This window comes from Arachis ipaensis, chromosome B5, assembly GCF_059453495.1.
Source record: "Arachis ipaensis isolate K30076 ecotype BB chromosome B5, ASM5945349v1, whole genome shotgun sequence".
In the NCBI taxonomy this organism is placed as follows: domain Eukaryota; kingdom Viridiplantae; phylum Streptophyta; class Magnoliopsida; order Fabales; family Fabaceae; genus Arachis; species Arachis ipaensis.
This window is the reverse complement of record NC_142440.1, coordinates 20,609,118-20,625,037: the sequence shown is the minus strand read 5'-3', so window position 1 is coordinate 20,625,037 and position 15,920 is coordinate 20,609,118. Positions and strand designations below refer to the sequence as shown.

Below are 15,920 nucleotides of genomic sequence, written 5' to 3'. Positions count from 1 at the left end.
AACGGCATATATTATCCGATCCGCACTGTCACCGGATTGGATAAGATCCACACTCTAAAAAGATCGGTGTGGTTGTAGAATGCGACTAGCTCTTCGTTAGTCTAGGATAGATACCAATCTAGAGAGATAATTTTATCAATGCTCTAAAGATATATTTGTCTCTTGAGTATGATAGAAAATTAAAGAAAAAATATATTTAAAAAAATGAAATAAATAAAAAAATAACCATTCCATAGATTTGTTTTTTTTTTAATTAATATATATAAAAAATTAAAAAAAAATATAAAAGTTTATTAATAGCCCTAAACAGTAATAGGTTCGCTTTTGGTTTTTAGAATTATGATTTTTACTTATTAATTAACATCCTCTACATTATACCTTAATAACATCAATACATATTTAAAGTATAACTATTTAATTAGTATAGGTAGATTTTTATTTGTCTAATGACTAAAGTTAAAATTTTTGTCTATTTTTATCACTGAATTTAAAAATTCTGTAAAATTTGATTTAGAAAAATTACTCTAAAAGACTATTAACAATATTTAATTATTAAAAAATTTTAATATATAAAAATTATTAGGTAGGATTAATTATTATAATATTTATAAAAATCATTTTTTTAAAACTTGGAACGCATATGTAAATTATAGCTCACTTTATGATGAACATACATAAATATATTTTGATTATTATTTCTTCGTTATTATAATTATTTATACATGTTAATAAGTTAAATTTGTCACTTTTTTTTGTAAAGATTTAATTTTGATATTGTTGTTAGATAGTGTGAATTTTTTTTCTTTATTATTAACCTCGTACAATTGAACTTGATTATAAAATTTTACGATGACAGACAAAATTAGTACATTATAAATGAATTGAGTTCTGATAAACCAGTATTTTATGATTTATATTGTGTTTAATTGTGTGGTTTTATTAATTTTTTACCCACTTATTCATATGATAAGCATGTATTTACAATTCCTTCCCAAAATCACTCCATGATTGAAAACTTGCTTCCCAGAGACTTTTAATTATGTATTTTAATTCTCCTTTATCCCATTCGATGTCGTGATCCATGTGTTAAGTGTTTCAGGCTTCATAGGGCACGAATGACTTGGAAAGTGGAGAGGAGACTTGCATAAATAGAAGGAACACAAGAAACTAAGGAGATGACCAGCGAGCAATGACGCGAGCACATGGCCCACGCGGACGCGCGAAATGGAGAATTCGCAACGACGCGGACGCGTGCCTGACGTAAACGCGTGGATTGGAGTCTGCACGAATGACGCGAACGTGTGAACCACGCGAACGCGTGGCAAGGAAAAACACTGAATGACGCGAACGCGTGACCTGCGCGATCTGCAGAAAAAATAGAATTCGCTGGGGCAATTTCGGGCCGCATTTTGACCCAGTTTTTGGCCCAGAAACACAGACTAAACCTAGGAAACATGCAGAAACTCAAGGAGGCATCCACAGACATTCAGATTCATCACATTAGGATTACTCTTAGTTTTAGATCTGAATCTAGATTAGTGTTACATTGATAGTTTATGCTTTTGTTTTTGGATTGTGGATGTTGAAGAGCCATTACCTCCGTTGAATACATTACTTTAATTTGTTTCTTTACTCCCTTATTTTTAATTAATTACTCATTAACTCTGTTCAGATAATTATGTTGCGTTTTGAATTTATTAATATATAGAGTTATTTTTATTTTAATTAATTTTAATTTTCTATTTTATTTTAATTAATTATGTCTTCTCATATTTTTATGATTATTACTTTCATGTCAATGGAGTAGAATTTCTACTTGACATGGGGTTGATTAAGAGGTGATACTTGAGTTGGAATGCTCAAGTGCTTGGTTAAACTAGACGTTGTTAGCTAACTTCATACTTACTAACACTAGACCTCCCAAAGGGAGAGGGCTAGGACCTGAGGGTAAGAGTTAGTTCAATCACCATACCTTTCCTTATTTAGTAAGGAAAAATCGAGTGAGAACAACAACCTTTTTACACCACATTTGAGAAGATCCCAACAAGGATAGAAGTTCCATTTAATCATTCCCCCAGTAAAGGCCTTTTATTCAGAGTATCAATAATTATTCTTAGTTTATTTTTATTGCCTTAATTCACAACTATTTTAATTACTCATTATCAAACTCAACTTTCTGGGAATTTTCTGATTAATAAATTAGCACTCTTTTCTGCAACTCGTTGGGAGACGACCTGGGACTCATACTTCCGGTATCTTTATTTCTAAATTTGTGACAACTCTTTTTAAATTAGTGAGACAGATCTTAGCCGGTTAAGAGCTATACGTGCAATGCTGTTCTCTTAATTAAAATCTCTTAATTGGTTAACTTCTGCCACGCACCAATTTTTGGCGCCGTTGCCGGAGAGTTGCAATAGTGTGCTAAATTATTAATTAGTGTATATATTTTATTTTATTTGCATATTTTATTTTTATTTCTGTTACTATGAATTACATGTCTTTCTCATTGAATGACGCGTTCATTGCCTGATCCGAGTTTAGTCCCATTTGATCATGAAATTGAAAGAACTCTTTCACATATTAGACGAACTCGATGTCGGTTAGCCTCCGAGGATGGTGAAATGGTTATTATCAATTCACCAGTCTCATCTGAGGGCGAATCTGAACCGCCATCTGAAAGTGAGACAAGCTCATTTACTACTGATCCAGTTGATTTACGTGCAGGAAACATGGCAGCACCTAGGAGGATTACTCTCCAGGAGGCAGGAGTCCCAGATTTTACACTGCAGCTGTATCAAGTGCATCATCCGACTGCAGCTGCAGATTTTGAACTAAAAACCGCACTGATCAACTTGATGCCTAAGTTTTATGGCTTACCTGCTCAAGAGCCTATCAAGCACCTTAGGAATTTCTAGACAGCATGTTCTACTGTTAGGTGTCATGGTGCAGATGAAACTTCTGTTCTGTTAATCGCTTTCCTGTTTTCTCTTGAGGGAAAGGCAAGGGAATGGTACTACTCCCAACCTCAAGCGACTGTTACCAACTGGGACACGCTTAGAAGAGAATTTTTGGAAAAATACTTCCCAGCTGAAGTCACAGATAGACTGAGAAAAGAGATCTCTTGCATTGTTCAAGGTGAATCAGAGACTCTCTATGAATATTGGGAGCGCTTCAACAATCTCCTGGACGCATGTTCCCATCACATGATTGATAGACTAGTATTGATCAGCTACTTCACCCAAGGCATGAACCCCCAGGATAAGACCACACTGGAAGGTGCCAGTAATGGTTCTCTGAAAAAGTACAAAACCGCAGATGAAGCATGGCAACTGATCAGCGACTTAGCTGAGTCCACTAGGAATCACAGACAGAGGCGCAACCCTAAAGCTGTTGCAGAGGTCTCCTCTAGCAAGAAAACTACTGCTCTGACACAGAGTATATGTGAAATGACCAACTTACTTAAGCAGATGCAGTTGAATCAACAACAAGCACAACAAGCTCAGCCTTCACCACAACAAAGCCAACAGTTAGTTCCACAAAGAGTATGTGGGATCTGTGCTGACTATAGTCATTATACTGATGAATGCCCGCAACTCTAGGAAGACAATCAACAAGGTGGCAACTACAACTTCTATGACCGCCCGAATCAAGGATACAATCAACAAGGTGGCAACTACAACCAAGGTGGCAACAATAACCATGGATGGCAAGACAACTCCAACCAAGGCTGGAGAGATAATTCTAACCATGGCTGGAGGGATAACTTTAACAGAGGAGGTAGAGACAATAATGGAAACTAGAGGTGGAATAACAACAACAACAATAGACAGCAGAATCAGAACCAACCTTACAGAGCACCACCTAAGACAATCACAAGGACCCCAGCAACCCCAACAACAAGTTTCTCAGACTGCTTATTCTAACTCCTCATCAAATGACGAGATGCTCCGTTCTCTTGCGCAAGGACAACAAGACATGCAGGCGCAGCTGAACTCTGGTCTGAATGGCTTGACTGCCACTTTACAAGCTCTCATCTCCGAGATGGATTCCTCACTTAATTCCACACATCAACCTTCAAGCTCCAGTGGAATTTCTTCTCAACCACTGCCTAATCCCAAAGGTGGCATCAATGCTATCACTTTAAGGTTAGGAACCACATTACAGGAGAGGAACCATGAGGAGCCAAACCCACCAAAAAACGTGCTAGCAGAGGATGTGGTAAAAGTGGAAGATGCTGAAGAGGAAGAGGACGTACAAGACATAGTTGAAGAAGAAGAAGTTCAACCACAGAATGAAGCCCCAAGGGATGCTGAAGCTACAAATTGTGCCCCTTCTATCCCATTTCCACAACTTGCAAGGAAGCCCAGAAAGCAGATGGAACTTGATCCCAAAATGGTAGAAATATTCAAAAAGGTCGAGGTAACTGTTTCCCTTTTTGATGTTATTCAACAGGTACCTAAATACGCAAAGTTTCTAAAGGATTTGTGCATACATAAAGATAAAATTAATGAATTAGAAACTATTCCTTTAGGTAGTTCTATATCTACTTTAATGGGGGGAATACCTGAAAAATATAGTGATCCAAGTCCATGTATGGTTAGCTGTACCATTGGAGGTGTGATATTTTCTGACTGTATGTGTGATTTAGGAGCATGTGTTAGTATAATGCCTTTGTCCATATATGATACTTTGAGGCTCCCTCCCTTAAAAAGGTCGGCAGCTCGTTTTGTGTTAGCAGATAAAAGCATTATTACAGTAGTTGGAATTGCTGAAGATGTACTGGTGAGCATTAAGGGGCTCACATTTCTCATTGATTTCTATATCCTAGAAATGCCCCCTAATGACTCAGGAAGACCATCATCAATCCTTCTTGGAAGACCATTCCTGAAGACTTCAAAGTTCAAGCTGGATGCATTCTCAGGAACTTACTCCTTTGAGATAGATGACAGAATAGTGAGTTTCAGTTTAAATGAAGCTATGAAGCATCCTCCAGAAGATCATTCTATCTTCCAATGCGACATTATTGATGAAACTGTAGCTGAAGTTCACCAGGAAGAATTAGAAGAGAAGTATATGGAGCAAGGTCCAAGTGTGGGGACACTTTCTGAAAACCATGAGAAGACTTTACCATTATTACCAGTCCCAGATGATCCAGAGCCTAGCTATGAGCATAAATTAGAGTTAAAGCCCCTTCCTTCACACCTCAAGTATGCTTACCTTGAGGACAAGCAGAAGTTCCCAGTTATCATTGCAAGGGAACTCACTTATCAACAAGAAGAACAACTACTCAGTGTACTGAGAAAACATAAGAAAGCAATTGGATGGAGCTTGGCGGACATAGTAGGCATTAGCCCCCAAGTTTGTGAACACAGAATATTCTTAGAAGAGGGAGCAAACCTGTCCGTCAACCTCAAAGAAGATTGAATCCCACCATCTTAGAAGTTGTCAAGAAGGAAGTGACCAGGCTACTTGAAGCAGATATTATTTACCCGATTTCAGATAGTGAATGGGTCAGCCCAGTACAAGTAGTGCCCAAGAAGTCTGGAGTCACAACAATAAAGAATGAGCATGGAGAGCTTCTGACAACTAGAGTGCCGAATTCATGGAGAGTTTGCATTGACTATAGGCGTCTCAACCAAGCCACTCGCAAGGATCATTACCCCTTGCCATTCATTGATCAAATGCTTGATCGCCTGTCAGGTAAATCTCATTATTATTTTTTAGATGGTTATACAGGCTACTTTCAAATTCATATAGCTCCTGAAGATCAAGAAAATACTACTTTTACATGTCCTTTTGAGACTTATGCTTATAAGAGAATGCCCTTTGGCTTATGCAATGCACCTGCTACTTTCCAAAGATGCATGATGAGTCTTTTCTCTGATCTGATTGAGAACTGTATGGAGATTTTTATGGATGATTTCAGCATATATGGTGATTCATTTAGCCTTTGCTTGGATAGTTTATCTAGAGTGTTAGACAGATGTGTTAATACAAACCTTGTATTAAATTTTGAAAAATGTCACTTTATGGTCAAACAAGAAATTGTACTAGGACATGTTGTGTATAATACTGGCATTTCTGTAGATCCAGCAAAGGTGGATGTTATTTCTAGTTTACCTTACCCCTCCTTCGTGAGGGAAGTTCGTTCGTTCCTTGGCCACGTAGGTTTTTATAGGAGATTTATTAAGGACTTCAGTAAGGTAGCACTGCCTTTATCCAGACTGCTACAGAAAGATATTGAGTTTGAGTTCAGTGAGAGCTGTATGCAAGCGTTTGATAAGTTGAAGACCGCCCTGACTCAAGCTCCAATTGTGAGAGGACCTGACTGGAGCCAGCCATTTGAAATCATGTGTGATGCTTCCAACCATGCAGTAGGAGCAGCGTTGGCTCAGTGTGAAGGTAATGACCCTTTTGTAATTGCTTATGCATCTAAGACTTTAGATGCTGCTCAGTCTAATTATACTACTACTGAAAAAGAGCTTCTAGCTATTGTTTTTGCTCTGGATAAATTCCGAGCCTATTTACTTGGTACTAAGGTAGTAGTGTACTCAGACCATGCAACTCTAAAATATTTATTAGCTAAAAAGGAGTCCAAACCAAGGCTAATACGTTGGATACTGCTGCTGCAAGAATTTGATTTAGAAATTAAGGATAGGAGTGGTAATCAGAATCTAGTGGCAGACCACTTGAGTCGCCTTGAGCACATTAAGGGTAACTCCACTCCTATAAATGATAATTTCCCATTTGATTACTTACAAGCAGTATCTGAAGTAGTTCCTTGGTATGCACCTGTAGCTAATTATCTAGTTAGCCACACTTTTCCTCCAAATTTTACTAAGCACCAAAGAGACAAGCTGAAAAGCGAGTCCAAATATTATATATGGGATGATCCATATTTATGGAGGTGCGGTGCTGACCAGGTAATTAGACGGTGTGTACCTCAATCAGAATTCCAGTCTATTTTAGAGGCCTGCCACTCATCTGAGAGTGGAGGACATTTTGGCCCTCAAAGAACAGCTAGAAAAATTCTAGATTGTGGATTCTGGTGGCCTACTATTTTTAAAGATGCTGCTGAATTTTGTAAATCTTGTTCCCTATGCCAAAGGTTTGGTAATATATTCAAGAGAGATGAGATGCCTCAACAGATTATGCTTTTCTGTGAAATTTTTGATGTTTGGGGCATTGACTTCATGGGTCCATTTCCAAATTCTAGCGGTTACTCTTATATACTGTTAGCTGCAGATTATGTTTCTAAATGGGTGGAAGCAATTCCTACCCGTACTGATGATGCTAACACTGTTGTTTCCTTTGTTAGAAACCATATTATCTGTCGCTTTGGATCACCACGAGCAATCGTGAGCGATCAAGGCACCCATTTTTGTAACAAGAGACTAACAGGATTACTGAAAAAGCATGGAATAATTCACAAAGTAGCAACAGCTTATCATCCCCAGCTCAATGGGCAAGCAGAAGTCTCTAACAGAGAGATTAAACGTATTCTGGAGAAGATAGTAAAACCTCATAGGAAGGACTGGAGTGCCAGGCTACAAGATGCACTCTGGGCATATAGAATAGTGTACAAGACACCCATTGGGATGAGCCCCTTCCGCCTAGTATACGGAAAGGCTTGCCACCTCCCCGTAGAGGTGGAACACAAGGCTTTCTGGGCTGTGAAGGAGTGCAACATGAATCTTACGAAAGCTGGTGCTGAAAGAAAGCTGCAACTAGCAGAACTAGAGACCCTCCGCCTAGAAGCATATGACAACTCCAGGCGTTACAAGGAGAAAATGAAGGCTGTCCATGACAAGCACATTAAAAGGAGAGAATTCAGACCAGGGGAGTTAGTTCTTTTTTATAACTCCAGACTGAGGCTCATGCCGGGTAAACTGAGATCACGATGGGAAGGTCCATACAGAGTAGAAAAGGTAGAGCCATACGGAGTTTTCCACCTGCGTCATCCTATTAACTCCAAATTTCTTAAGGTTAATGGACATCGCCTAAAGCTTTACCATGGTGAGAAGATGAAGAATCAAAAGAAACTAGAGATTTTCCTCTTGGAAGATCCACCAAGAGAAGCTGAATGAGCCTAACGAGCATCCAACTTAAGGATGTAAAAGCAAAGTGCTAGGTGGGAGACAACCCACCATGGTATGATCGTTTCGTTTCAGTCTTAGTTTTATTTTTACTTTATTTTTATGATGTTAATGACTCTTCTCATCATCCCTGCATTTAGCTTCATATAGTTTGCATGTGCATTTTTCATTTTAGTTTTATTTAAAAGAAAAAAAACACACGCACGCGTTATGAAGAAAAGAGAATTGGACAGCAAGTCACGTGAAAGCGTGGCTGGAGGCGTGCCTTAGGCACAAATATGCTCACGCATCTGCGTCACCCACGTGGCCGCGTCAATTGGAAAATAAGCCTCCCATGCGTCCGCGTCACCCACGCGAACGCGTGACCCTAAAAATCGACGTAAAAGAGGTGTATGGTAGCAAGTTGCGATGGAGCTGGGCTGGAATGATGCTAGAAGCACCAGCCTTGTCACGCGACCGCGTGCCCCACGCGGCCGCGTCACCCCTCCAAACATGGCCATTCACGCGATCACGTCAATCACGCGATCGCGTCACCCAGAATTTTGGCATGAAAGCATTTGAGACAGAAAGTTGCGCGAACGCGTCGCTGCCCTCGCGCCATTCGCACAAAGCAACTCATGCAACCGCGTGACCCACGCGTTCGCGTCACTTGAACACATCGCATACCACGCGACCGCATCACTCACGCGTCCGCGTCGCATGCGGCGCACAGAATATCCAGATTAGCCAAAATATCTTATCTTTTCTTCTCCCAAATCCTTACTTTTCTTTTCCCTTATTATCTCTCCCTCCCCCCTTCTCTAACCATTCTCACTTTTTACCTTCTTCTTCCTCATTTTTCATACCCATCATCAAGGTTCTTTTCTTTCTCTCTTTACTTTTTACTTTCCCTTATCAATTTTATTTATGTTTTAAATTTTTCTTTTCACCGTCATTATCTGTATTTTCCCTTATTCTCTTCATTTTTATTCCTTTTTATTGGTGTTGAAAATTTATTTCAGTCTTTATTTTCCATATTTTGCTTGTGGATTATCATGGATTTGTTTGACAATTATATATTACTTTTTATAAAGATTGCTTGTATGTTCCAATTTCCTACTCTCAATAATATTTTCATCATGCATGCCAAGTGTTTGTGAAAATGCCTGTATGGCATTGCACACTACTTTACTTTATTCTATTCCACTACTTTAATGCCTGCTTTTCACAAAACCCCTTTTATATTTTATTGATTAAAATATAATTGTCAATACAAATAGATTGTTAGTTTGAATGATGTGGTAATCTAACTTGGACATTGAATGCTTGATCTATGCTACTCATGCCTTTGCCGACATGCCAATAAACATCTTGCATTTAATTGCCATCACATGCATTTACTATCTTACCTTTGATGAACTTTTCACATGTAGTCTAGACCATATGTTAACGACATACTTATTTATCGTGCATGGATTACCACCCATATTGTTCGCTCCCTTGCTCGAACCCTTCACTTTACACATTACTTCCTCTTTCCTTTTTCAGGATGGCCACCAAGAAAGGAAAAGAGAAAGCTATTTCCAAACCACCAACAAGGAGAGGAACAAAAAGAGCATTAGTGGCAGAGCCATCTTCAACAGCAGTAAAGCCCTCAACAAAAAGAATCAAGAGGATCATCAAGGTCGATGAAAAAGAAAAAGCCTTTCCAGCAAAGGACACTGCGCGGTTTCCTAACCACTACTGTGAGCAGATGCTCCCCATCCTGGCAGAGAGGAATTACAACAATGAATACCTTCTTATCCTCCCAACCCACATTGCTGAATTTGTTGAGCCCTGCATTGAGCGAAGACAATGGGATTCCTACGGAAACAGCCACGGCAAGTTAATCTCTCATGGGTAGTAGAATTATACCCATATTTTATGATATATTTTGTGCCTAATTTAAGTGATTTATTCAATCCTTCACTCACTTATTCATGTTAATTGCATGGTTTTACTTTCCCTTCCTTATTATGTGATATATGTGAAATACATGTTTCCTACGCTTTAAAAATAATTATTTTAATTACTCTTTATTACCATTCGATGCCGTGATTTGTGTGTTAAGTAGTTTCAGATATTCTAAAGGCAGGAATGACTTAAAGGATGGAAAGAAAACATACAAAAATGGAAGAAAAGCACAAAATGGAGTTTTTGAAGAAACTGGCAGCGACGCGGCCGCATGCCTGGCGCGAAGAGAGCGCGACGCGAACGCGTGAATGACGCAAACGCGCGCCTTGAGCAAAATGCAGATGACGCGGACGCATGACCAAAGCGAACGTATGATAAGGAAAACTCCAGATGACGCGACCGCGTGACCCACGCGGACGCGTGACAGAGGCCACGCCCCAGAAATTACAGAAAATGCTCTCAGCGATTTCTGAAGCTCTTTTTGGCCGAGATCCAAGTACAGAAAGCACAGATTAGAGGTTATAAAGTAGGGGAATGCATCCAGTCAACAGAGAGTCTCCAATTATTCACTTTTCATGATTTAGATGTAGTTTTTAGAGAGAGGTTCTCTCCTCTCTCTCTCTTAGGATTAGGATTTAGGATTTTTTTCGCTTTCATGATTGTCCCTTTCTATCAGGTTCAACATTCCTTTTAATTAATTATTTTCTCAATTTAATTTGTGAACTTTTCTATGTTACAGATTATTCTTTTAATTAATGTTATTTGAGGTAATTCGGTTTATGATTGCTCTCTTTTATTTATGTTACTATTACCTCCAATCTGAAGATATTTTTATTCGAGTAGATTTACTTTTCCCCTTTTGGTCTTGGTTAAGAAATCAATAACTCAGGAGTTATCAAACTCAACGTGATCGATAATTGTTATCTTTGCTAATTGAATTAAACTTCAATAATTCCAGTCCTTTCTTAGGAATTGACTAGAACCTGAAGATCAGACTAATCAATCCACTTGACCTTCCCTTGCTTTAGTAAAGGCTAACTAAGTGGGATTAAGACTCAATTCTCATCACCATTGATAAGGATAATTAGGATAGGAATTCCAATTTCTCATACCTTACCAAAAGTTTATTTTACAGTTTTTACTTATTTTAATTGCAATTTAAATTACTTGCTCCCTACCTTCGAAACCCCAATTTACAATCTTCATAACCAATAATAAGAACATACTTCCCTGCAGTTCCTTGAGAAGACGACCCGAGGTTTAAATACTTCGATTATCAATTTATTTAGGGGTTTGTTACTTGTGACAACCAAAACATTTGTAAGAAAGGACTTTTGTTGGTTTATTAGAAGCTATACCTGCAACGAGGATTTATCTGCGAATTTCTAGACCACGCAAAAGTTATCTCTTCAAAATGGCGCCGTTGCCGGGGAATTGCAAACGTGTGCCTTATTATTGGTTATTGTAAATATTTGCTTTTTGTTTGTTTATTTATTTTCTCCTTTTATTTTTATTAACTACTATGAATTATCACCCCTCTCGCTTTGAGTTTGGTTCTAATATTGTTGAAAAGAGTGAGAGCTATAATAGGAATATGCATCAAGGTCTACGCAATCAACGATGGATGGAGCCAAGAGGATCTGATCACCCCTTTAGGCAACAATCCCTTCCAAGATATCATGGACAAAGGCCATTCTACAATGCATGCCAATCTGATAGATATGGTGGACCACCTTGTAACTACCAACAAGCCCCACCCTCTGCCTATAGACCATCCTCTCAAGGTAGAATTGAACCACCATACTCACAAGTTCCTTTTCACCATTCACCACCGTATGACCCTTATCCACCACAATCCCAATCTAATTACTCCCGAGAACCACCACATTCTTGTTCTGAACCCCCCTTCCCAACCAATGAACCCTCACACCCACCCCAACCTCCTATGGACAACAGACTGCGTGTTCTTCTTCAAGGGCAAGCAAAGATGGAAAAGAGCGTACTGGAACTCACTACTGCCGTAACTGAGGTAGTAAATTTAATAGCTTCCCGACATCTGAGGACTCAATTACTCCTACAACTGCATGTGGGAAATCAAAAGAAGAGCGTGGCATGAAGGAGACACTAGAGACTCCGGTGGACAATGAGGAGCATGGCTTTGTACTAGAACAAGTAGAGGAAGCCATGATAGTTGTAGAGGAAGAAGTGGTTGAAGATTTAGGAGATGCTGAACCTCCGTGGGAATCAAGAGCCATAAAGGATTCCGCTGAGAAATCCAAAATTGATGTCAAGGAGGACAGCGCACAACCTCCACAGCATATACTTTGTGAAAAATTGGACGGAACAGACCAAGAAGTTGATTCCATGGGCAGTGACGATCTTACCTCAAGCTCTCCTAGTCACGAACTCACATCCGCAACTGAATTCCTTGAGTCTGAAGAACATTATCCAAGTGAATACGAAGATGACGTCGAGGTAGATTTCTCTCAACCTCCAGCTTATGACTCAAGTGATGAGGAAGACATTGAAGACTTTGATCATGACATAGATGCATGCGAAGAAGTTTGCAAAGAAGTGGAGGAATTCACAGAAGATCACAAGGGAGCAGAGCTTACAGAACCACTGGAAACACCTATCCCAAGGCCATTACCACCTAATACAAGATTCAAGTGGGTATAATCCTTAACCTTTATCTTTACTTTTCCACTTGAATATGGTTTGCTTGAAACAGATGGCCAGCTTAGAGCTCTCTGCGGCTTTAAGAGTAAGAGGGAAATGGCTCGCACTCAGAGCTGGTGCACAAGGTTCAATAAGGTTCCACGCTTCAACTCGAAGTGCACGGATTGGCATCATGTTCAATCGAATGGATCTCGGAAAACATTTGGTTATCTTGGTGAGAATCTAATTTCTAAATCGCCCGGATGGAAAAATATAGATCAAGACGAAGGCGGATTTAAAAGCAAAGTTTGGGATCCTGGAATCTATTCTGACATTCGTCACCCCGGGAGCCTGAGAATCTTTTTGAAGCTGCTCAGAAGCTTTACATGCCTAGTTTGGGACCCCGGAGGCTGTTGGCATTCCAAGCATTGGTGGAGATTTCTGGATGAATTTAAGCATAAGCCACCATAACAGGAAGCTCATCCAACGTCCAACTTAAGGACTTTAACTAAAAGTGCTAGGTGGGAGACAACCCACCATGGTATGGTCATTTCTTTTTCAATTTTATTTCGTGTTATTTATTTTTATTCTTTTTCAATTGAACCTAAATATTATTCATTAGCATTGCATAATGCATAATTGCATAATTGCATATATATGTTAAAAAAAAGAGGCGTGCAACGCGACTGCATTGCTCATGCGATCGCGTCAGTTGCGAAAACCACCTCCCACGCGTCCGCGTCATTCACGCAGCTGCGTGATCTGGAGATCAGCATAAAGATCCAACGCCCAGAAAGTTGGGCAGAAATCATGCGGCTGTTGTGCGTTTCGCACAAAATGACCCACGCGGTCGCGTCACTTGCACAACACACATGCCACGCGATAGCGTGAGTGACGCGTTCGCGTCACGCAGATATCATGACACCCCAGTGGAGACAGAGAGTTGCGCTGAAATGACGCTAAAATTGTGCATTTAGCACAATTTCCAGCGACACGATCGCATGCCTCACGCGATCGCGTCATTCACCCTTTTATCCATTCCATGCGATCGCGCCACCCACGCGATCGCGTCAACCCCCATTCCACCCCGCCACGCGATCGCGTGGATTCAAATTCATTAACCCCCCCAGTGATGCGAAACCCTACCCCATCGCGCCCCCAACCCCTTTCTTCTTCCTCTTCTCTGCAACCCCCCCTCTCTGCCCCTCACCACCCCAACCACTTAGCCGTTCACCGCGACGCCACCACCCCCCTTCTTCCTTCCCTCTCTTTCTTCTCTTTCTCTTCTCTTCTTCCCTCCACCACCGCTGCCACCGCCGCGCCCAGCCACAGCCACAGCCACCAAGCCATCATCACCGCCGCTCCACCCACCACCAATACCTTCACCCCTTCCATTCCTTCCCCATTAACACCTACCCCTCCCATTACCCTAAACATCAACCCCTGCCGCCGGACAGCCGTTCACCACCGCGCCTACCGCCATCACCGCCGCGTCAGCCACCACCACAACCACCCCCAACCATCTCTCAGTCCCTTAGCTTAGTTCATACGCCTACCAGGTTCCGCCGAACGCCACTCTTATTTCAATTCGTAGTCAATTGCATTTTTTTTCCATTTCTGTTTACATTTAGGCTAGTTAGAAATGTATGTTGTAGTGGATTCTAGGTGGTTAGGTAGCCTAGGATGTGGTTAGTAGATCTAGGCCTGATTAATTGCGCTGTTCTTGCTACTTGTTTTCTAATTTTTGCAATTCTGCTGTTGCTGTGATCTAAGTATTGTTTATATGATGTTCTTTGTAAGACCCATAATTTTCGAAAAAATATTATCATGAGTTAATTTCAATTTGTTTATTCATTAAAGACTTTATTTTTAAAAATTATTTTATTAAAAATAATTAAATCAAATTTTGATAATTAAATTAGAAATTTTACTTAATATTATAATTATTAAATAATTTTCTATATTTAAATTAGATTTTTAATTAATACTCTATACCCTTAATTTTAATAAAATTACCTAAACTACCCTAATTAACCCTAATAATATCCCCAAATTTAACCCTAATCCTAATTTTACCTAACCCCTACCCACACCTACTCCTCACCGCCACTCACTCACAGAAACCCCAACAAGAGAAGAAAAGGGGGAAACGGAAAAGGGAAAAGAGAGGGGGAAAAAGGGAAACGAAAACAGGAAAGAAAGAAAAGGGAAAAAGGGAGAAGAGAGGGAGAATGGTGAGGAGGGGAGAGCATCGCCGGCAGAAGAAGGCGGAGGAGGAGTCGCCGTTGTCCAACATGCCACCGCGCTCTGCCCTGTCTTGCGTCGCCACTGCGCCATGCGTCACCGCCATCTGCCTCGAAGCCACCATCGTGAATCAAAACTGAGGCGAGAGAGGCAACCGCGCGAGGAGGAAGTGTTACCGTCCCGTGGAGTCGCGCCGCCGCTGCTGTCCGTGCCATCGATTTCGCCCTCACTGCGTGGCGCCGCCACAAAGCTGTCACCGCCATCGAGCTCGGGACGGAGAAGAGAGCGCGCTCGATGAGTAAGGATGGAAGCTAGGTTTTGTCGCTGTATAACTCCATTGCTACCTCTGCTGTGCCCTGTTGAAGCTTCTGGCAGCACCTCTGCGTCGCCGGAGCTCCACGCCACCGCTGTCGCCGCTGAAAACCGTCTCGGAAGCCTGTTTGCTTGGGGTCACCGCGAGTTTCTCTGCCGCCGCCAGAACCACCGCCAAACTTTCTGCAGTTTGATTCAGTCATTATTCCTTCATTATGGTAAGAGTTTACATTTCAGAACCTTTCAAAAATCTGCATTCTAGTATGTTTGAATAGAAATTCTAAGGTTTCGGTAACGTAGGGTTGAATCCCAATTACTGCATGTCATGATTGAAGCTATTGTTGTTGCTGCGAATGGTTTGGAGTTGAAGTTGCATCTGCCGCCGTTGCGAGCCAAGAGAAAATGAATTTGTGACGCGTTCTAGAGTTTTTGAGTTTCAACTTTCGAGGTAGGGGTTTTTCTTAAAATCTAGTTTACATTACAGAGTTGTGATAAATAGATATTGAGGCAAAAAGATATATTTCTGTGATTATATTTGTCTTGTGGATGTGATGGTTTGTTGGACTGGATTATTGGGTGCTTGATTGCTTGAGTGAAGTACGATTGTTAATAAGAAGTGGATTTGAAAAGTTATTTGCTTGATTATTAGGAAAAGTGGTTTTTCTTGGTTTGAAGTTA

General features: G+C 40.4%; 1 non-coding gene across 1 annotated transcript; it reads right to left on the bottom strand.

Moving 5' to 3' along the window:
- Window positions 1-3,101: 3,101 nt before the first annotated feature.
- On the bottom strand, window positions 3,102-3,209 carry LOC148563551 (small nucleolar RNA R71). Its single transcript, XR_015885028.1, has one exon. It is a non-coding gene; the product is annotated as a small nucleolar RNA R71 (small nucleolar RNA).
- Between the last annotated feature and the right edge of the window lie 12,711 nt (window positions 3,210-15,920).